The sequence below is a fragment of the Crotalus tigris genome, unplaced genomic scaffold (genome assembly GCF_016545835.1).
Source record: "Crotalus tigris isolate CLP2741 ecotype Arizona unplaced genomic scaffold, ASM1654583v1 scf7180000017744.3724543626:3957646, whole genome shotgun sequence".
Classification (NCBI taxonomy): Eukaryota; Metazoa; Chordata; class Lepidosauria; order Squamata; family Viperidae; genus Crotalus; species Crotalus tigris.
The window spans coordinates 97,056-119,332 of record NW_024096611.1 but is presented as its reverse complement, the minus strand read 5'-3'; the positions used below and the strand labels follow the sequence as shown (position 1 = coordinate 119,332).

Genomic DNA, 22,277 nt, shown 5'->3' with positions numbered 1-22,277 from the left:
GAATATGTTTAATTAGCTGTTTTAAAAGGAAGAGTCGGTATAGCTCAATCTCTACAGCGCTAGCTGAGAATACGACGAAGCTTTGAGAATAACTAAAAAAAAGAATAAAAAAAACGTAATTACTAGAAATTAGACATTGCTAATCCCCTTATGAAGGTATTATTTTCCCCACAGTACTGTGTCTTGTAATTTGCTGATTGAGTAAATGAAAGTGAGGGAAGTTAGCCCAGAGAAAGAAATATTAAAAAGAGCAGAAAAATATATTTTTCCTCAAAAGGACTTTTTAAAACCAAACCTGGCCCCAAATCTATCTCTCTGCCCCAAGCAAGACTTTAGCCTCACACAAATGCAGATGTAAAACCATCAGAGAATTGAAGCCAGAGCAATCAAGAAGACAAAAGAGAAGATCTGCATACCCCACCCAAACTCTAGGAGTCATTAGCCCCATCACCTGGGAAGCAGGATATGATAATAGGATTAAACCACAGATATCAAGGCCTAAACAAACACTCAGAAACAGCCTCAAGGTTCATGCCACAGGAACAAGAAACTATTCCAAACAAGGCTAGAGAGGGTATAAAAAAACCTGCCCATGTGCTCTCTCTCTCTTTTTCCTCTCCTTTGCTCCTTCCTGCAAGGACCATCTTTCTGCTTCTTCAATAAACTGTAACCTTCTTCCCAAAACAGTCTCCATGTTGCCTATTTATTCCCGGCTTGGATGAACCAGGATGAAGACTTACTTCTCACAAAAGGGACCCTAAAATTAATTTAAAAACAAAAGCTGTGTTTTAGAATAACTTGTAAACTTTGGACTAATCATCTTAGTGTAAATAACAATATGTTCATGTGTATAGATGGTGCGCTCTTCCACAAAGTTGTTTATAAGAAAAATCTACACAACGGTTCAAAAAACATTGAATGAATCAAACAACACTTTTTATTCTTTGTAAATTCTGCATTTGTTGGGAATTAAAATAGCAGACTTTGTTGGTGGAGCAGTTGATCATAAAAATCCTTCTGATCAATGTGCTTCACATATTGCTTCCAAAGCTGTATAGGATTGCTTATTGCAGTTGCAAGATTAAAGCCCTCAGTACCGTAATATCTATGGAGATTCTCAGTCATCCAGGTCATGGATGTCCCAAAGGTGCTTTTTCATGAGGCAACTGGACTTTCTTTTTTCTCTTTGAAGATGTTTTGCTTCTCATCCAAGAAGCTTTTTCAGCTCTGACTGGATGGTGAGGAATGGAAGGATTTTTTCAAAGAGAAAAAAAGTCCAGTTGCCTTGTGAAAAAGCACCTTGGGGCCCTCGCTAATACTTGAAAAGAGTGGTAGTTGCTCAAAAACTAATCTCTGATTAAAAATAGGAATTATGTAGTATATCATATCCCTATTTGTATCTTGAAATTATTAATCCATGTTGTGTGGCTGTAGTATTTATTATTATTAATTGGTAGTATTAAATTATTATTTATCCTCCTGATTATCATCTTTGCTTCCCATTTTACTAGTATTATTATTCTGTTGCTTTGCGTATACATTAAGTGCTTTTATACAGGAGACAAATTCCTTGCGTATCTAGCCACACTCGGCCAAATAAAGTATTCAGTTCATTTCAATTCATATGTTGGAAAATTGGATTGTTGTCTAATTAGCTGCTGCAAAAAGACTTGTAGATAATAGAATATGTGAGCTGCACAAATATATAAAAAAATCTTAATGCTTTGCAAGCATCTAGTGCAGAGGTCTTCAACTTGGCCTTTTTATGTCTTGTGGACTTCAACTCCCAGAATTCCTCAGCCAGGCATGCCTGAGGTGTGCCTGGCTGAGGAATTCTGGGAGTTGAAGTCCTCAAGTCATAAAAGGGCCAAATTTGAAGACCCCTGATCTAGTGGCTATTTGGATTTTTTTCATTCTAGTTAGTAAGTAGCCCTAGTGAATAATACAATGTGATTAAAGTGGTTTTCCCATGTTCAAAAAAATGAGTAATTAAATAATTAAGTGAATTAATCAGATGTGAAGATTCAAAGGACAAAAGGACCAAAACACCTCTACACCAGCAAGTATAGATTAACTCCAAGATTAACATCAGACAAACAATCAAAAAATTAAAAAAAAAATCCCATTCAAGGAACTGCCAAACAAGCTAACAGTAAACAGACCAACCAAAGAAACTGGAAATATTTAAAGTTTTCCATTGGGAATCATCTGTATACAGTAGTAGCCACTGAGATTCCATAACCTTAGTTCTACAAAGAAATTCAGAATTATATTTTAGGTAAGCAAGTATTTGAATATATTTAGACATTAAGACTTTTAGGTTAAAAGTAAAACTTTAACTTAGAAGAAAAGTAAAATAGAAATTAATACATCACTGAATATTTATTATCAGCCTTACAATGGAGTCTTTGAGCTATGCTATGTTAATTATATAAGCATCCAGGAAGTCTACTTTCTATAGAGAGCATGTGATCAGTGTCCTACAAATGTGTGAACTGGAATAGGTAATAAAAAAACTATAAAATCTCAGGATAATGCTGTATTATGTGATTACATGTTTTCAAGATTCCAAGATTGTGGAAGGGCTGATGGATAAGCAGAGAGAAAACTGTTTAATATCTCCTACATTCACACATAATTCCTGCAAGTCAATTTTTTTTTTCTCTTGGTGGCCTTGTTTTGGTCATAGAGGAAAGCTTGGCGATTGGGTTAAGAACCATGGAGAGTCATTTTACAAATACAGGCTTGGTAACATATTTAAGCACTCTCAACTTGGTAACATATTTAAGCACTCTCAACTTTCAACATATTTAAGCACTCTCAACTATGTTTTCTTAAATCAAGGTTAGAAACAAACCTATTCTTCCTTGTTTTCTCAAAAGTATCTACAAGCTGACTGTTTTCCATTTCCCACCTTCATAGCTTCTCTTTTCACGAACAGCTATTGTAAATTCTAAATCCTATAAAGTTACACAAAAAGGAATTAAAGACTATTGCATTTTGAATTTTCTTTCTGTGGTTAACAGATTATACATCTCTTGGCTTGGATAGCATTGTACCTTCAATCCTTTTTTCAAGGAGTGAGCTGGTAGGCATTGTCTTTAGGCACACAATTTCTAATAATCCTAATTGTTTGGTGAAAAACAGATAATTCTTAAAGATAAATTATGTATATTTTTTGCCATCTTTGCTTTAGGGAATGCCACTTCCACAGTTGATGAATGAACAAGTAACAACATTAACGGATTTTCAGAAAATTGATCTGTAGTGGTACATAGACCAAATCCTAATGTAACTGCTTTAGAAGGAAACCAGGCCACCAAAGAACATGGTGGCTGGACACCATCAAAGCTGACACAACAAGAGCAAAACGTAAGAACAATCTGGTGACATATATAAGTTGAAGATTCACTCTCATAATGAAAGATGCTTGTTAACAGTTGATGTTATATTTAAATTAGAATTGGACATTATTTTGGACTATTATATAATATCTATCATTTTCTGGGAAATTATAGTAAATCTGCTTATGGTGAACACTATATATACAGTATATGCATCTACATACATAATTATACACATTGTACTTTAAATACGTTAATATTTCCTTTTGGTAATTAGAATTAATTTGTCTCTTCAGTTAGAATATAAAGGTTCCTGAGGAAAAAATATGCTTCTATATTTGAAGCTTTGTTATTTCGGTCTATGTGGGAATTTTTCAAGAATAACTTTAAAGAAATAGACAAAATAAAATCTCAGAAAAGGAACTTATTTCAAGTGCTTATGGAAGAAATAGTAAGCATACCTTTAGAGCCAACTGTAGAGCAATTTTAGCAATACCAAATATCTTTCTTGGCATTTCATAATGTGGGGAATATTAAGCATTTAACATTCATCTCCTTTCTCCGCTCTGTCCTTTTAAAACTCTGCCTAAATAGACCTAAACGGAAATATTTCATGTTTCATTTAAGACTTTTACCTTGAGGTTGGGCTGGAATAATAAGGTATAAGTGCATGTCATTGAGATATGGCAAAATAATTGAAATACAGTTTAAAACTGTATTTGTGCAAAAAACAAATCATGCAAGTTGTGTCAGAAGAGGGCAGCAGTTATACTGTCAAAATAAAAAACAGTTTATTTTTTAAGTGTCCTTTGTCTGGCCATTTAAGCTTTAACCCAAAATAGATTAAATTTAGCAGAAAAGTAATATTTAGTCTAATAACCTATGAATGCAATTAACACTAACCGTAGAATCCTATTATGGAGTCAGCTGCATATAAAGGGAAAGAGCTTTATATAGATTTATAGGCAATCAAATCAAAAACCACTACTGATATAAAATTAAACTTAAAACATGCAATATAAAACTACTTGCAGTGAATTAGGAAGAAAAGTAGGCACAAATATCAATTATACATCATCCACAAGATCAAGATCACAAATCCTTTTCTCCTCTGACTTGTTTGAAAAGGCAGGTTTTTATTGCTTTTCTGAAAGAGAGCAGAGTTGGGGCCAGACAAGCCTCTGGAGCAGGGGTGTCAAACTGCTGGCCCATGGGCCGGTTGCATCATGCGGAGGCCGCGCCTACCCCAGCTCCGGCAATGCGAAAAAAGTCGCCATATGTCACAACACGTCACGTGACGTGGCGAGTTTGACACCCGTGCTCTGGAGGGATGATATTCCAGAGGGTACAAAATCAACAAAGAAGTCCCGGCTTCACGATTCCATTCAAAGACATGGTTAATCATTGGGCTGCACCTGTTCTCTGGAACATACCATAGTGCCTAAGATTAAATTGGCCTAACTCTGCTCACTTTTTAGGAGACTGAAGATTTGTTGTTTTCCCAAGCATGGAGGTTGGAAGAATAATAGAGCCCACACTATTGGTGTATGATGTCTTTGGTAGTCCCTTTGTGTTGCAGCTGGTTGTGGAATGTGTTTTTATATTGTAAATGTTTATATTTTTTAATCTTTGTCAATTGCCCAGAGTCACATTTGTGAGATGTGTGGCCACATAAATCAATACAAATAAACCTGAAAAGAACTACAGTATTTTTTCTCCAAAGTATTTTTTTTTTTTACATAGTACAGGGTTTTTTTTCTCTACAAAGCAGCAGAAGGCAAGACAAGAAGCAATGGATGGAAACTAATCAGGGAGAGAATCAACCTAGAACTAAGGAAAAATTTCCTGACAGAACAGTTAATCAACGGAATGACTTGTTTCCAGAAGTTGTGGGTGCTCCAACACTGGAGGTTTTTAAGAAGAAAATGGACAACCATTTGTCTGAAATAGTATAAGGTCTCCTGCTTGAGCAGGGGATTGGACTAGATAGAAGACCTCCAAGTTCCCTTCCAACTCTGATATTCTGTTATTCTATATTTTTATAACATTTTCTTTTACAGAACACTTGCTTGCATTTGTATTACAGATACTGTTCAACTAATGGCCATTCATCAAGATCTGGAAAAAAGTTTTACAGAGATTAGAAATATTTTTGGAAATTTCACAGCATTTGACAAAATTATCTTGGCATGCTTTGTTTTATGTTTTATGTTGTAGATATAAGCAATTTTATATAAATGACTGGAAACAGCAACTTTGACATGGAGAACCTTATTGTCAATGTTTAAGTATTGTGCCAAGTCATAATTAAATTATTGTGTTGGGTGTTTTGGGATTAGCATGATCACGAATCCAGTCACCGAGACTCATAATCCATAGCTTAATTATGTTTATGGTGTGGATAAGCAAAGGAAATAAGGTTTATTATGATGATTATTCTATCATTTATTTGAATGCATAAGCCATTCATTTCCAATGATCTAATGCTTGTTTAAGAAGTCATGATTTATATCTACCTGAAGCAAAATGTATAGTATAGAAAACAGCTTTATTTTGTTTACTATATTTATTTATTTGCATCCTACCTTTATTATTTTTACAAGTAACTCAAGGCAGCAAACATATCCAACACACCTTCCTCATCCTATTTTCCGCACAATAACAACCCTGTGAGGTGGGTTGGGCTGAGAGAGGGAGGGAGGGAGGGAGGGAGGGAGGGAGGGAGAGAGAGAGAGAGAGAGAGAGAGAGAGAGATTGGTTCAAAGTCATTGAGAAGGCTTTTATGCCTAAGGTGGGACTTGAACTCATGATCTCTCGCTTTCTACCCTGGTGCCTTAATCACTACGTCAAACTTACTCTTATGGTATTATCTCCATTTTTTTGCTTAACTTCTGATATCCACAAGTATCTAGTAGAAGACAACCAGATAATCTAGCTGGTTGTTTAGAAACACCAACTGGAATTTCTAAGTTTAACTTTTGATGATCACAATTAAATTGCTTTGTTGTATTGCATGGGTACTTTGTATTTTTGGTTCTATACAATGTCCAGGCTGATAATTACAAGGTTGTAGGTGGCAAAATCAGCCTGAGCCTACAGAAAAAGTAGGTTTTAAAATCATGAATGAATGATAGAAAAAAAGGTAGATATGTTTGGAGTGGGATATAATGGCAGTTATTTTAAACATTTAAAAAGATGGTGCAGAGAAGTAGGTTCAGACTTATTTTTTGTTATCCCAGATGACAAACCAAAAAATAATGGTTAAAGTTACTGGAAAGGAAGTTTCAATTAAATTTTGGGGAGGAAAAACTACTGCCAGTCAGAGTGTTTTGAAGTAACACTAATCAGATAGCAATAATCAGAAAGGTAATGGTTGAATGACTATCTGCTCCTTTAATTTGGAGTTGGTAATTTCTATTTGGACTAATAATTCCAGATCGCTGTTGATTCATCTATCGTATGTATTAACCTATTGATTGCTATGGATTCATCTATCACCCATCCAGCTTTGGGGAAAAGCACTCTGCACATGACCAGAAACATCAGGAAACTTAAACAGATTGATTGAAAATGAACTGTTTATATACCAGACTAGAAATAAATGTGCAGGCTGAACTTAAATAAACTTGAGTAGACGCCAGAGATTTTTAAAGAGCAACTGTTATATTTCAGATTGAGCCAAAATAGTATTTAAACCACTCCTGTTTCTCTGAGTTTTGAATTAAGGGCAGCTATTTATAAGAAAAAATATTCCTTTTAAAACAATTTAAAGGTTACGTAGCATATTTTTAGAATATTTACTTTTTTTTTTAAAGTAAATTTTTCATCTTTCAATGATTAAGTAAAATAGGAAGGGGAAAGAACAAAAACAATAGCGCAAAGATAAACCCTTCCATCCGGGAACATTTAATCAATATATTTTTCATCTGTCCAAGGTTTGTGTTATCTGTATTATGGGTAGTGTTTTTGAGTTGCATCTTTGCCTAGCATTGAGCATAATTCATTAAAAAAAGTATCTATTTTTAAAATACAAAAAAAAATGTGCCTGAATGAGAGTACACTTTTAATTTGAAAGGCCACTTCTTAAAGCTAGTCTCTTGAGCTAATTTGTTCTGATATTAATGGCTGCATACCATAGAACAATATGTTAATGAAACAAGGTAGTGTTTTTAGTTGCAATTTTACATGTAAGGAATTGTCCATATTATTAGGACATTTGACTTTACCACAAAATGCTTTAACAATGTGAGAAACAATGTGAAGCTCATTCAACACTTGTAATAAATGCACATGAAGTAAAATCATTAACACTAATCTTGATATCACTTCATTTTTTTTAGCCTTAATATTGAACACCAGGAGGGCAGAACAAGTGGATGAAACAATAAAACACATGGGAACAAAATTCACTTGAAGAAAAGATGAAAACTTTCTCCAACTATATGGTAAATTGTTATCCTTGCTGCTTGAGAGGGCAACGTGGGTGTTCCCAAATACCATCTTGAATCTTATTTAAGCAAAACAGCTTTGTAAACAATGCAAATGTTAATTCATCCTAAGAAAAAGACCAAATCTGGAAACATCTGATACATCTGAGAAAACTGTTAATAAAAAGGGGGAAAGACATTAAGTCATATCAGAAATTGTTAAGAATCTGGCATGAGACAGAACTGTTATATTAATTAAATATAAAAATAAATCTGAGCTATAAAAGGAAAATCTGGTTGCTGCTATAAAATTTGAAAGAATCGGCTCATGTAATTATGAAATACTTCCGTGAGACAATTGGAAATAAAGAAATATTCAAGAGTTTATGAAAACACTTCAGTTTTCTAAAGGTAAAAGGATAGTTTCTGTTTTAAGACAATATTAAATCCTATTTCAAAAGAAAAGACACAATGTCATGCAATTATTTTTTTCAGATTATTGCTTCAAAGTTGGCAGGAAATCAGAAGTAACTTCTTTTCCTGCTGCTTTTTCACCCATCTATCCACTCTTCATAGTGTCTACCTGTGGCTCTTCTCTCCCATGGCAGCTGTGCATCTGCCTGAACTCTGTAGCTGCTGCCCCGAACACCTCCCCACACACACCTGTAGCATCTACGCATTCAAGCATTAAACTGGGACTCCCATCTCTTCCTTCTTAATTTAAACCAAACAGTTCCGAATTAAGCTCCAGGCTACTAAGGTTGGCACTGGTGAAACTCTAGTTAGATAATATTGGACAAAACAAGTGAATTCACTTTCCAGTGAATTGCAGCAAGTAGCAATTAGGCTTATAGAGAGCTGGCTGTGCAGTCAACTGAGGTCTTTTAAAGATTAGCAAAATATGGTATTCCAATGGTTTCACCCTTGAGAGATGCTGTTGGTAATTCTTAAAGGGCTTGTGGCTGTTTTATGACACAGCAATAGCAACAACTGAAGGATTGAGGGGGTCATCTATGAAGTTGGAGGTTGATGCTAGGATGGGATGTTTCTAAGGTTAGAAGAGGAGGCTTAGGTTGTCGGTGACCTATTTAAATCTTAATCCTTTTCAGAGTGATGCCAGATTCTGGGAGCGTGGGACAGGTCTCTCATGTTTTCTTGCCTGCTAGATAGATTTCACTTTTTCATGGGAAAAGTATTGTCCAACTATCTTCCCCTTCTCATTGAAAAAACAACTATAGAGATAGAGCCTTCAGATGAAGATGAAAATCTCTCTACCAACTCAGCTTGCATAGACAGTGATCAAAAATGCTAGGTATGTTAGTACAGAGAGAGCAGGCGTTCTCCTCTTCCTTTCTGGCTTTTATATCCAGGATTATTTGGGAATGCTCTGGTTTTACAAGTTACACCCACAGTGTCTGAAAGTTTAATTAATAATCAGTCCCTTTATGTTTCTGAACTAAAAAAGAAAAAAAAAGCCAGTGATGCTGCAGAAAACAGAGCACTTCCTATTTTCTCCACTTGAATCCAAGCATGGGAAGATTGTGCATGTAAGGTGACAATGTCCAGACCTCTCCCCAGTGAGTAAGGCAGGATGATCTTACAATAATAGCCCTGTAGGGAAACAAGGCATATGAAATGTAGCTTATTCTATATTTATTGAGAAAAAACCAACTTCATGTTTACTGGCATAGAATTAAGATCATGCAAAGTATTAGTACCGCTTTATAAAACCACACCTTTATAAGACCACACCTGGAATACTGCAGCCAGTTTAGGTCACCATACCACAAAAAAGATGTTGAGAGTTTGAAAAAAATTCAGAGAAGAGCAACTAAGATGATCAAAGGCCTGGAGACTAAAACATATGAAGAACGGCTGCAGGACTTGGATTTGGCTAGTCTAAAGAAAAGGAGAAATAGGGGAGACATGATAGCAGTATTGCAGTATTTGAGGGGCTGCCCCAAAGAAGAGGGGATCACATTATTCACCAAAGCACCAGAGGGAAGGACAAGAAACAATGGTTGGAAGCTAACCAAAGAGAGAAGCAACCTGGAATTAAGGAGAAACTTCCTGACAGTGAAAACAATCAACCAATGGAACAGCTTACCCCTAGAGATCGCTCCTTCCCTGGAGTTTTTTAAGAAGAGACTAGACAGTCACTTGTCTGAGATGGTATTGGTTCTCCTGCTTGAGCAGGGGGGGGCTGGACTAGAAGACCTCCAAGGTCCCTTCCAGCTCTATTCTATATATATATATATAGCCATCGAAAGCTTGATTTTATTTATTAAAACCTTGGTGTTTTATTTCCTGGTGATCGCTTCCTTTTTTACTGAAATGTGTGTACCCAGGAATCGCTATTCTTCAATTTTTAATGTAATTTTTAATATATATATATATATATATATATATATATATATATATATATATATAATTGACTGTACATAGTTAATAAGCATATCGATAGGGATGAGTCTTTTTTTTCTCCATTTTTTATCTGAGCTTTTCTTTTTATGTTTACATTTCCCTGTATTCTAATATTCATGATTAAAACTGTACGTATTTGTTTAGTCTCCAGAACTGAAACATTAAAACAATTCAATTATTTATTTATTACCCTTTTCTCCCACATTTATTGTGTTTTTAATAAATAATTCAAGGTGGCAAACCGATATAATACTCCTCCTTCCTCCTGTTTCCTCCACAGCAACCACCCTGTGAGGCAAAGTTAGGCTGAGAGAGAGAGTGGCTGGCCCAAAGTCACCCAGCCGGGTTTCATGCCTCAGCCTGGACTAGAATTCACAGTCTGCTGGTTTCTAAATCAGAACCTTATCCACTACACCAAACTGGTTGTCAATGAGTATAGATAAGTATAAAGTGTGATTATAGTAGAATCAAAAATCTTGTTAATATGAAAATAATCTATTCCATTGGTTTTCAGTGGCTTAAGGGTGTTCACTACCTGAAGATCATGACAAAAACACAGGACAGGTATTTGAAAATGTTTTTCCAAGAAAAGATTTAATATGGCAATATCTGTCTTTCCATATTAGCTTTAGCTTGTTTTAATGTTAAAACAATTAACCAGTGGAACAATCTGCCTCCAGAAGCTGTGAATGCTCCAACACTGGACAGCCATTTCTCTGAAATGGTATAGGGTTTCCTGCCTGAGCAGGAGGTTGGACTAGATGACCTCCAAGGTCCCTTCCAACATTATTATTATTATTATTGTTGTTGTTGTTATGATGATGGTTGGATTTTGCTACAGCTATAGTTGCCCTTGCCAAGCTGCATTCCAAGACTTTTTTATTTGTGTGTGTACATGTGTATGCATGTGCATGCTTTGGTTTAGTTTGGTTTGTTTTTCCTCTTGTTACATACACACACACACACACACACACACACACACACACACACTTTTTCTCTCTCCTACACACATGAATACTTACATACTCACACTCGCTCCTCTTCATGGGTGTCATAAAGTTGTATACTATGAGTGAACAAGGCATTGAATTTTTGATCTGCCTGACATTGAGGATTTTACGATGTCATTGGGACTGGAAAAATGTGGCCGCATGGTAATGGAGAGAGGAAAAATAGTTAACACTGATGGGGTGGAACTCCCTGGGGGTCACATAGCAGGCATCAGATCATTTGCAAGTATCTTGGTATCCCACAATCACAAGAGAACCACAATGAGGCAAGGAAGAGAGCAAAATCCAAATATCATTAAAGGATAAAATAGATCCTGAAGATCCAGCTCAATGGGAAGAAGGTCCATGCCATCAACTTATAGTATATGCTCTGTCAGTCATTAGATATCCTGCTACTTTAGTGAGCTGGCCAAAGAAGGACATGGAAGTTATTGATGTGAAGACCTGGAAGCTCCTCACCATGTATGGAGATTCCCACCCCAAGTCCAACAGCCAGAGACTGTATACCAGCTGGAAAGAAGTGGGCAAACTCTGGGGTATTTCAAAGCTACTATCCTGGATGAAACTCTGAGTAAGCGGTACCCAAATACTGTATGAGCTGCTGAGAGAATGTCTGAAACAGCAGCAAACAGAGGAAGTGCCACATCAAGACCGTGCATGGGATATACAACTGACAGCTGAGGTGGCAGACATTGGAAAATCTTATCAATGGCTGGAAAGGCTGGATTAAAAGAGAGCACTAAGGTACTGTCATAGCAGCACAAGAGCAGGCACTAAGCACCAGAACCATAGAAACAGGGATCTACCATACTAGAACAGGACCCAAGGTGCAGACTATGCAGCGGCCTCAAAGACAGTCCAACACATAGTGGCAAGGTGTAAGATGACTCGAGGACTGTATAAATCAAATAGCACAACCAAGTACCGCTATGGCATTGTATATAAGAATGACTGTACAGTGTATGGACTAGATTCTATGAAGTCCAGATGGGAGATCCCATAGAAAGTTATAGAGCAGTGGTTCTCAAAATGTGGCCTGTGGATCCTGGGTGTGTGTGTGTTCCTATGTGACTTCTAGGTCCAGCAGACAAACACAAACCAGCCAATCAACCAGACATCGTGCTAATAGGCAAGGATCAGAAGACAGCAGTGGTAATAGATGTAGGGGTGCCAAGTGACAGCAACATCGGGAAGAAGGAATATGAGAAGCTGAAGAAATACCAGGGCCTAAAGGAGGAACTAGAGAGAATATGGAAAGTAAAGGCTGAAGTGGTCCAGCCTTGGTGGTAGAAGCACTCGGGGCTGTGACTCTTAAGGTGGGAGAGTGGCTCCAATAGGTCCCAGGAACAACATTGAAGTTCTCTGCCCAGAACCCTGAAATTCCCAGGCCTCTGGTAGAAAATCTGAGGTTGAGGAAGATACATAAAACCCATAAGGGTGAGAAGAGAATTTTTATATATTGTTTTGCTTTGGATCTTTCTTTTCTTTTCCTGCACCCTGTGTGTGTATATATTTTTCTCTTTTTTAATGTATTTCTGTATTAGGTTTTTGGGTTCAGGCTGCCAAGTGCCCAAATTTTGATAATGTGACACTTGCAGGGCTCTTGCAACAGCCTTAACTTTGGGCACAAGTTATAAGTCCCTTCGTTCAGCGCCATCGTAACTTCGAATGGTTGCTGAACAAATGATCATAAGTTGAAGACAACCTGTAGAAATGAATATGACATGATTCCATAATGTAGTAATATAGAATAATCGATTTCCACTGCACGAACAAGAAATCTCTGGCCCTCTAAATTTTACTGAGTTGTAACCCAGTACTTTTATAATCAGTTTCGATTATCTGAGTAGGAAGATGAGTGAAACTGTTGCTAGGTATAATCAGACTGGATTGTTGGAATTCTTCTGAAGGGCTTTGGTTGCCAGGCTATTGTTTGAAGAAGACAAATGCCAAATCAGTATTGTTGTAAAGATGATACTGGCACTATTTCTATTATGTCATTTGGTTTCTTGCATTTATTGTTTTAATAATTTTTCTCTTACGTTTTTGAATTACCTTGATATGAGCAGATGACAGATATTCTTTAAAAAAAGAAGTCCTATTGCCTGTGAAAACCAAAATATTCAATAAGGTAAGAAAGTAAGGCTAAAATAATCTGATGGCATTATATATTAGAATGTATTTATATTAATTTTGCTGTAAGGCAGTCTAAATTTTTCTACAGTGGGATTATCTGCATTTCTAGGGGAATCAGAATTGTTTAAAAAATTACATCTTGGCTACCAAATTATTCTTATATAATGATTTGTAATATATCTGAAATGATTTCTTGATGTTGACAGTAATGCATGTAAGGATTTTTTTTAAAAAAAAAATTAACAGCATTTTATGAAATCCATAGCACAGCCTTAAAGGCAAATAAGGTTAGCAAGGAGGATGACACTACAGAGTTGGCAGTATCCAATAATAAACTACTTAAAGATAATAGCTGTGTTATTTGTTTATTTATTTAATTTTCAAATTTATATTGGCTGCCCATCTCATACAAGGTGATTCTGGGCAGTGCACCACACATGTGCAGGCTCTTTTCTGCCAGGGGATCCCCAGACCTGATGGAAAAAATAACATATTTTGAGGGTTTTGCAAAAACCATAAAGGTTGGGGCTACACTCCTCTCAGGGATGATGATCTCCCAGAAGCTTATACTCTAATACTTGCTGTAATGGGAAATGTTTGGATACACATTTTATAAAGTGGCTGATTATACAAGTGTTATTATCAATAAGAATCTTCAGCGGTTTGCAGAAATTTTTACTGGAAAGGCATAGATTTCATTTGTAATACTACAGTTCCCAGGAATTGTGCAATGCTACTTTTCCCCCTAGAGCAGTGGTTCTCAACCTTTTTAATGCCGCGACCCCAACCGGTCGTAAGTCGAGGACTACCCAACCGGTCGTAAGTTGAGGACTTTCCCTGCCCGGGAGCGCCACACATGCGTGGTGCCACCCTCTGCACCGGCCAAGGCGTAGCTGGCAAGCGGCAGAGATGGCGCAGGCTGACCACCGGCTGGGCCACCACCTGGCACAGTCCAAGGGAGGTAAGGCACCTGCCGGGCCCCACGCGCGCCAGCAACCCTCCCTGTGCCCGCCGGCCTCCCACCTCCCACCCCTGGCCCTCTTTTACTTACATTTTTAGTAGTTGCTCAGCAGGGAGGGGTGGAAACTTCCAGACAGCTCGCCTTTGCTGCACCGTTTGCAGAATGGGACTTTTGGTGGGCTCAGCAGAGCAGAGACAGCCTGGACAATTTCTATTGGCTTTTGAAAGCCAATAGAATTAGACTCTATTCAAGAGAGTCTATTCTATTGGCTTTCAAAAGCCAATAGAATAAAAGGGAGTAGCACAGCTAAGGAAAAGGGGAAAAAATGGCAGACTGCGTTGTTTGGTGACCCCCGTGAAATGGTCATTCGACCCCAAATGGGGTCCCGACCCACAGGTTAAGAACCACTGCCCTAGAGATATTGACAATAGACAGAGCAATAGAAATCACTCTTGTGGGGAACCAACAAACTTTTTGTGATGATGATGATTAGAAATAATTAAATATACAATCATTCAGGCCGCTGGTGTTAGGAGTTGAACCAGGAGACAGAGAAAAAGCCAGAAACCAAGATCCAGGAGATGCCTGGATCAAAGGCCAATTTGGGAGGTCAAATCAGAAATCACCAGAATTGGTGATTAACAAAATGTGAATAAGCAATAATCAGACATAAAAACAAAACTTTAGTAGCAAATTTATGCAAGGTAGGGATGAGTTTTGTCTAGTCATCCTTAAGAACTGCGTAGAATAAGATATCATGAGAATTCAAAATACAGGTTGCCATACTCTAAGAAAAACAAACTTGTAGTTTATTTATATATGAAACTGGTCAGATCACCTAGAATTCCCAGGGTGTTTCACAGAATCATTTGACAGATAAAAAGGAAAGGAAGGGAAAAATAATCTCGATTCAATCACATCAAATTTTTAGGTCTATTCCCCATCTTGCATCTGGTTCTGCTATCACATAACCTTATTTTAGTATATTTAAAAGTAAGCTATTTAGCTATAATTTCTATACAGTAGATTAATTTATAAGTGATCAACAAAACCAAACAAAGAATATCAGAAAGGGATTGTGGTGTGCGGTACTGAGAATTTAGCAAAAATAGAGTCAGATTGTTGGAGGTAAAAAAGAGCCTGAGTATGAAAGTAATCCTAATAATAGCCCTGCAAGTTAATTCAATTATTACTACCTAGTCTGCAGTGTTTGAACCTGTATACTGCACCTAGAAAACTCTGTTAGTATCCTGTAGTTCAGGCTGGCTTAGGAATTCTGGGAGTTGAAGTCCATGAGTCATAAAAGAGCCAAGGTTGCCTACCCCTGCTGTAGTTCATATCTAGAGTTTATTAGTATAGTTCCGAATTAGGTAACTTCAGAGAATGTATGTAACTTTGAGACCTATTGAAATTTTTATCCCACTTCGCCAACTCCCACCCCCATCTTTTTAGCACTGACAAAGACTGCCTCTGGCTTATTTTAAAACCAAAATGCAATCTCAGTATAAGGTATATAATCTTTTTCATCTAAAACGTAACTACAAAATTAGTAGCCTGATCATCTGATAACTGATTGTCCACACTTTATCAATGAATAGTAAAATCATCCAAGATTCCTCATATCAAGTTTTTTTTTTTTTAAAGTTAGCTGGTTTTAGCTTTATTTAACTGGCGTTCTAGCTTTGAAGTGACATTTGTAATTCAACTGGCATGACTTTTCCCTGGGAATAAATGTTCTTGCTAATGAACGGTGAAGAGTGGTCTTGGCCTCCATGAGTTATACTAAGAATAACATTTTCAAGAAACTCTGTGTAAAATTAGAATTTCTCAGGGCAGATTGAGAACCAGATTTGTTTATGCTTGTGCTTTTAAAATAGGATTTCACTGCAGAGCTCACTTTAGTGAATGTACTTTCTAGGCACGTATGGAAGATTTTCGACTGAATTTTTCCTGTTCAACAAATTCTATAATGTTAACAATATTTGAACAGGGGAAGCTAGTACAGGTGGCAAAGCCAGAATGAAAGACAACTGAACAGCTTGAAATCATCCTCAGAGTGTTTGTCGATAGTATGGCAACAAATTGAAGTGAATTGAATTGAATGAGCTTCATAGCTAAGCCTTGTACTCTGCAATAGTTGTATAAGTGGCTTAGATGGAGAGCTAAATGAACACCCTAGAAAAGAACAAAATCAAAACAGTCTTCATTGTTAAGAATAGCTTGAAATTACCACAGTAATATACAGAATTGGCTTGAGTGGAAGATATGGCAATAAAAAGGCAGAGGAATTACTCTGTTGGCAGTCTTAAATTACAAATTGCATTACAAATAGTCCTGAACATACAACCATTAGTTTAGTGATTGCTTGAAATTGAAATGGAACTGGAAAAAAGTGACTTACAGCCAGTCCTTGCACTTACAACCATCACAGCATCTCTTGGTCACAAAACCAATATTCAGGAGCTTCAGTATGTGTTTACAATGGTTGCAATGTCCCAGGGTTATATGATCCCCATTTGCAACCTTCTCAACCAGCTTCCAACAAGCAAAGTCAATAGGGGAAGTCAGATTTGCTTAACGAATACATGATTCATTTAACAACCACAGTGGCAAAAACATCATAAAATTGGGCATGAGTCACTTAATAACCACTTTGCTTAGCAATGGAAATTCTAGTCTCAATTGTGAGTCAAGGACTGCTGCAATATAGCAATTTTTAACATAAAGTTGGGACCAGTTAAATATTAAGGAAGACGGGCTAATTGTTGATGTAATATGTGTGAAATATTTTAAATTGAAATAGTAACATTAATATAAGATTGAGTAGAAAGAACTTTTAACAGAGTTGAATAGAATTAAGCACATGATTCAGGTATTTTAATATCAATGTTTTGCAATGTAATATCTTAAAATGACCTTACATTCTTTCTGTCCACTACTGTATGTATTTTATAGTGCCATAACTTTTTAAGGATTTGTTGTTCTAGGCATCTTTCCATGTTTTGAATTCTCTGAAAATGTGTCAGATTTGATTCTTCTCCTTTGTAGTAAATTTTTCTCCCTGAGGTAGTTGGTTTATTTCTTCTAAGTTTTCAAGGAGATATGTTTTCTCACTCTGTAAATAATTCCTGAAATATTAGTCCTAGTGATTGCATTCAAGGCTGCTGGATTGGCCAGTGCCCTGATTTCCTTTTGAAATGCAATACACCACTGGCAGCCTATCTCCATTTATAGCAGACAATAAGCCTATGGGGTTTTTGCTTTTTTTTTTTTTTTTTGCCAATATTGAGTTTGAAGCACTATCTTCAATTTGTCACTCTTTGAGGATTTCTGGTTTACAGTGAACTACCATTCCCAAATGTTTACTTTTATTGGGACAAATTTGTATGAGTCCCAAGAAAGGCCTTTCTTTCATCTTGTATCCATAGTATAGATAGACGAGATTACCCAGAATCTTTTGCACATCAAAAAAGCAGTGTTTGCTTTATGCTCTGCTGTACTCTTTTCACCCAAATGGACACAGTATTTGTGCAATCCTAATATATCAGTTGGGGAGTAGCTGACATCAATCTCTCAATTTCAGCTCTCTATACCAGATATGATGAAGAATTGCTTTTAGTAGTGGACTGCCATCCTCTGCCTCAGTAGTCTTGATATATTAGCTTTGCATACATATCCACCAAATAGTCCTTTTCGCATAAGCAGCATTATGCTAGCACTGAAATGAAGTAAGAAATAGTATGGTAGTGAAATTAATGGCATGGTATTAGAAAAAGAAAAGAAAACAATGCTAAGACTAATCTAAACCAATACTCTTCATTATATTTCTCCAAAAGTTTGCATCGTGCTCAAGCTTCCATCACATGCATGTACCACTTCATACATTGTTTTTTGTTCTTTATTCCTCTCTCTTGTTTAGGATCTCATAAAAACCATGTAACCACAGCCTTGATTTTCACTTTCCTCTTAATTCATTCATTCCTCCTTTATGTGTTTATTTTGCAATTTGATCCTAATGATTTTATTATACAGTATGGCTAAATCATACAAATCAATCACTTTTGTCATTCACTCAGCAGTAATCCAACACATTCTTAACCCTTCTCATATTTAATTATCACTCATACTTCTTGATGCATCACTGCATTTAAGTTTTATGTTTATATAAAGTGTAAGCAAGATGCTAATATCCCCCCTGCTATTATTCAGAAGCTTCTTGTTAATTGTGACTATGTTGGTCAGACAGATACAAAACAAAGAGGCATCACAGTGCAAATGCTCAGTCTTCAACATCTTCCAGAAAATGGTCAAAGAGCATCCATGTTAGGACTGTGGTGACTAAGTATCTTATCCCGTGTGATTAATATTTTATGGAGAGGGAGAAGCCAATTACACTCATGCTATCATTCTTATTATCACTTTGTCTATTGAATAAAACTCTCTAAGAAACTTGAATTAAAAAGAAACAATTAGCAAGTGTATTAATATTAATGATGTAGAAAGCAAAGGCAACAATATTCATCTCAGAAGTTTCTCTCTAGTTCATTTTGATTCCTGGTGATTTCATAGTCATGATCACTCAGTTTTCTTGGCAACTGTGTGGTGTCTGCAGGGGGCATCAAAACAGGCAAAATGATAGATGGGTCATTGCAATGCAAGTTCCAGGTTTTTTGTTGGATGCAGCGGATCTTGTATTGTAATACTGTATCTGACCTTGCTTTTTTTGACCACCACATATCACAAACACTCTATGGACATTATGATATTGCAACAATACAGATATGGTTTGCCAATGCCTACCTCCAGAATGCTTTTTCACCTTCCAAGTCTATCCTACAGTCCTGTGTTGGTTCCTGAACCAGTTACTGCAGTTTTCCAAAGCTTTTTGGAAATTGTTTAACATTACCTGCTTTCTAAGGCTGAGAGGGGATGACTGCTCCAGGGTCACCCAGCTGAATTTTTACCTCAGACAAGACTAGAACTCACAGGTTTCCAGCCTGATGCCTTAACCGTTATAGCAAACTGATTCTTGCTCTAGGATTCCAGGAATCCAGAATTTGTATTAAGGCACTATCTTTATCAAATCAACAGATTGTTTACAAAATAGTGCAAAATTTTTCACATTCCCCAGAACCTTTTAATGATATAATGGTTAAGTTCACCAGAAAAAAAGGGGGAGGGAAAAAATAGGTTAAGTGTTTTAACTAATGTCTGCAGAATAGGTCATGAAAGAAACTGAAGAAGCTTCTTGGATGAGAAGTGAAACGTTTTCAAGGAAAAATGAAGTCCAGTTGTCTTTTGGGACAATCATAACCTGGAAGACTGAAAATCTCCATAGACAGTCATGAAAAAAAGACCATGTAGGCAAATTAGGTAGCGTGAATAGTGGGGAGATATGCATCTCCAGACAGTATAGTCCCAGCATAAATGTCATAATGTTCTTTTTATTTTTTCATTAAATAGATCAATTTGGTATTTATCCAATTTGCTTAAAAGTAAAAAAAAACAGTCATATTAACAAGACTGATATACTAATTCCATTTTTGATTCTGTGATATGATAAATAATGGAAGATTTCACCATTCTGTCTAAGGCCATAAAAACTAGAAATTTATGGCTACAAGTAATTTCGAGAGTCCAGATTTTAAAATTTGATTTGTGCTAGGTGAGGTTCATGGTATAAACTACTGTTTCTCCCTCCTCTTATCATGTAAGATGCAAATAGATATAAACTGCATCCTCTTGGATATGAATTTTTAGTTTATATTTTTTATAGGAGAATAAAGTCTTTTTTTCCCCAAAATTTTATTTATAATACAATTAAAAAACATTGGATATAATGTGACATTCATCCAGTATATACATTTTATCAAATCATTCCACATTTTACAATCGATTCTTCATTTCTAGATATACATCTAAGTTTTATATACAGTACTTATTCTAAAATAACATATATTTCTATCTTAACACTAGTCTTTAATCCCAACCGTCCTCCTCGAATCCCTCCAGCGGTAAAATTTATCCCAGGTTTCGAAATAAACTGATCCACATTTGTCTTTCAATACTATTGTGAGCCTGTCCATTTCCGCACATGCTAATATCTTATATTGTAACTCTTCCTCTGTGGGGATTTCTTTGCTCTTCCATTTTTCCGCAAATGCAAGCCTAACTGCAGTCAAGATGTGTAGCAGCAAGTAGATTGTTCCCTTATTGTAAGGAGAATACACTCTTAATCTGGAACTGGGTCAGAGGTTTTCCTAAATGTGTAGGTGTACTTAATACATTGCTGAAAGCTTTGTTCACAAGTAGTGTGAAAAGAAGATCCCAGAAAAATGCTTTTGCTAATACGTACACCTGCGTTAAGAGTTAACACAATCTTGAGATTTCATCTGTTTCCTATGTGCCCATTTTAAATTTAGTTATTCAGAAATGAGTAATGCCCTTGTGTTATAAACTGTAAGAGAATGCTAATAGGGATCTGCTTCTTTTTTCCCCAGCATTTTTGCTAAAATAGAGGAAACCATTCACTTAGCTTTCTGAATAGTTTCTTAAAATGCGTTTTTAATGTTAGAAGCTTGGCTAAGTCCAGCAAGTGCTTTAGCTTTGTTGAGGGAGCCAGATGTTACACATTGACCTTAAATGGTAAAAGCTCCCAGAGTGAATAGGAGAGAGAGTGAGAAAAAGAGAGAGAGAGAGAGAGAAGCTTTGCTGAATGGGGAAAACTAGGAATAGCTCAGTTTTAGGTAAGTGGTCACTGCGAACCAAGAGTAAACCACTTTCTTCAGCCAAGGAACCTTTTTCTACCTTAAAGGTACAGTACTACATTGTTATGCTTTGGTGAAGTCTTATTGATTGTCTTGGATTTCAGTTTCCTAAGCAGGAGTATCTTGGTAAAGTAGTTAGCTCACTTCCTTATCTTGTGCTATTTTGAAAGTACATATAAAACCATGCTTGTGAAATGTCAGCTGATGTTTGAACCAATTAATTGTATCAGTAAATTGTGCTTTTAGCTTAATTGTTAAGCACAGCTCTTCTTTGTTCAAAATCTGAGATGATAAACCACTATCCATTTATAAATGAGTGTAAAATAAGTATTATAGCACTAATGTACAATTGTATGGGCTTCTATGCTACATGCCCACTAAATAGAGTATATAGTCAGATTGTCTGCTTTGATGGAGTATCTGATTGACTTTGGAGCTTGTCTTTTCAGAAGATGTCCCCAAAACTGTGACTTTGGAATGGTGGTCCCTATTTGTTTTTGGTTTTTGTTTTAAAAAAACTTATAAACAAACTCTGGAGATTTCTTTAAGGATTTCTAAATGTAAATGAACTTTAAAAAAATCTTACTGTAAGGTTGGATTGTAATTGGTTTGCAGGTAATTAACATTTGTTTATAAACAACTGTTTTAAAGTATACATGGTAGGTATTCTGATCCCTCTGTTCAAGTTTGTTGGCTGCCATGAACTGAAAGATTATGTGGATAATATATTTATGCAAACAAACCTGAGCTGGTTTAAAAATATTTCATTGTAATTTTTTATTAAAATTTGTCAAGAATTCTAACTTGTGGAAATATTTATTGCATGTTTGTAATATGGTTGATAATCTAGCGCTTTTCAATAACTATAGCTTGATAAGAAAAATTATGTATTTTGTATGGCATTACAGCATTTTACAGCAAATAGGTTGAACAGCAATGTGCTATTTCCAATGGAAGTACATTATTTCTGTTCTTTCTGACTGATCTCCTTTAAGAACATGTTACAGTCCCATACCTGGGCTTTCTGATGTTCTTAATTTCTTATGTACATTTTTCCTTTAATTCACTGCTCTGTTGGAGTGCATGCTATATTTGTTTTCCTTTCCTTTCTTTCCTTTCTTTGTTTATTCTTGTATATTCAAGAGTTTGAGTTAGATGTAATTTCTAAAGATCAGAAAATAGCTTTCATAAAGAATATCCAGTACTCT

General features: G+C 36.2%; 1 protein-coding gene across 4 annotated transcripts in view; it reads left to right on the top strand.

The window, feature by feature from the left end:
* Positions 1-20,983: 20,983 nt before the first annotated feature.
* The window catches only part of IRAG1 (inositol 1,4,5-triphosphate receptor associated 1), a 79,910-nt gene continuing 78,616 nt past the window's right edge, over positions 20,984-22,277 (top strand). For 2 of the 4 annotated variants that reach the window (XM_039340298.1, XM_039340294.1), the window contains exon 1: positions 20,984-21,116. The gene's annotated coding sequence lies outside the window, so the exon portion shown is untranslated. The remainder of the gene's footprint in view (positions 21,117-22,277) is intronic. The other 2 variants (XM_039340295.1, XM_039340296.1) reach the window with 2 other exon arrangements.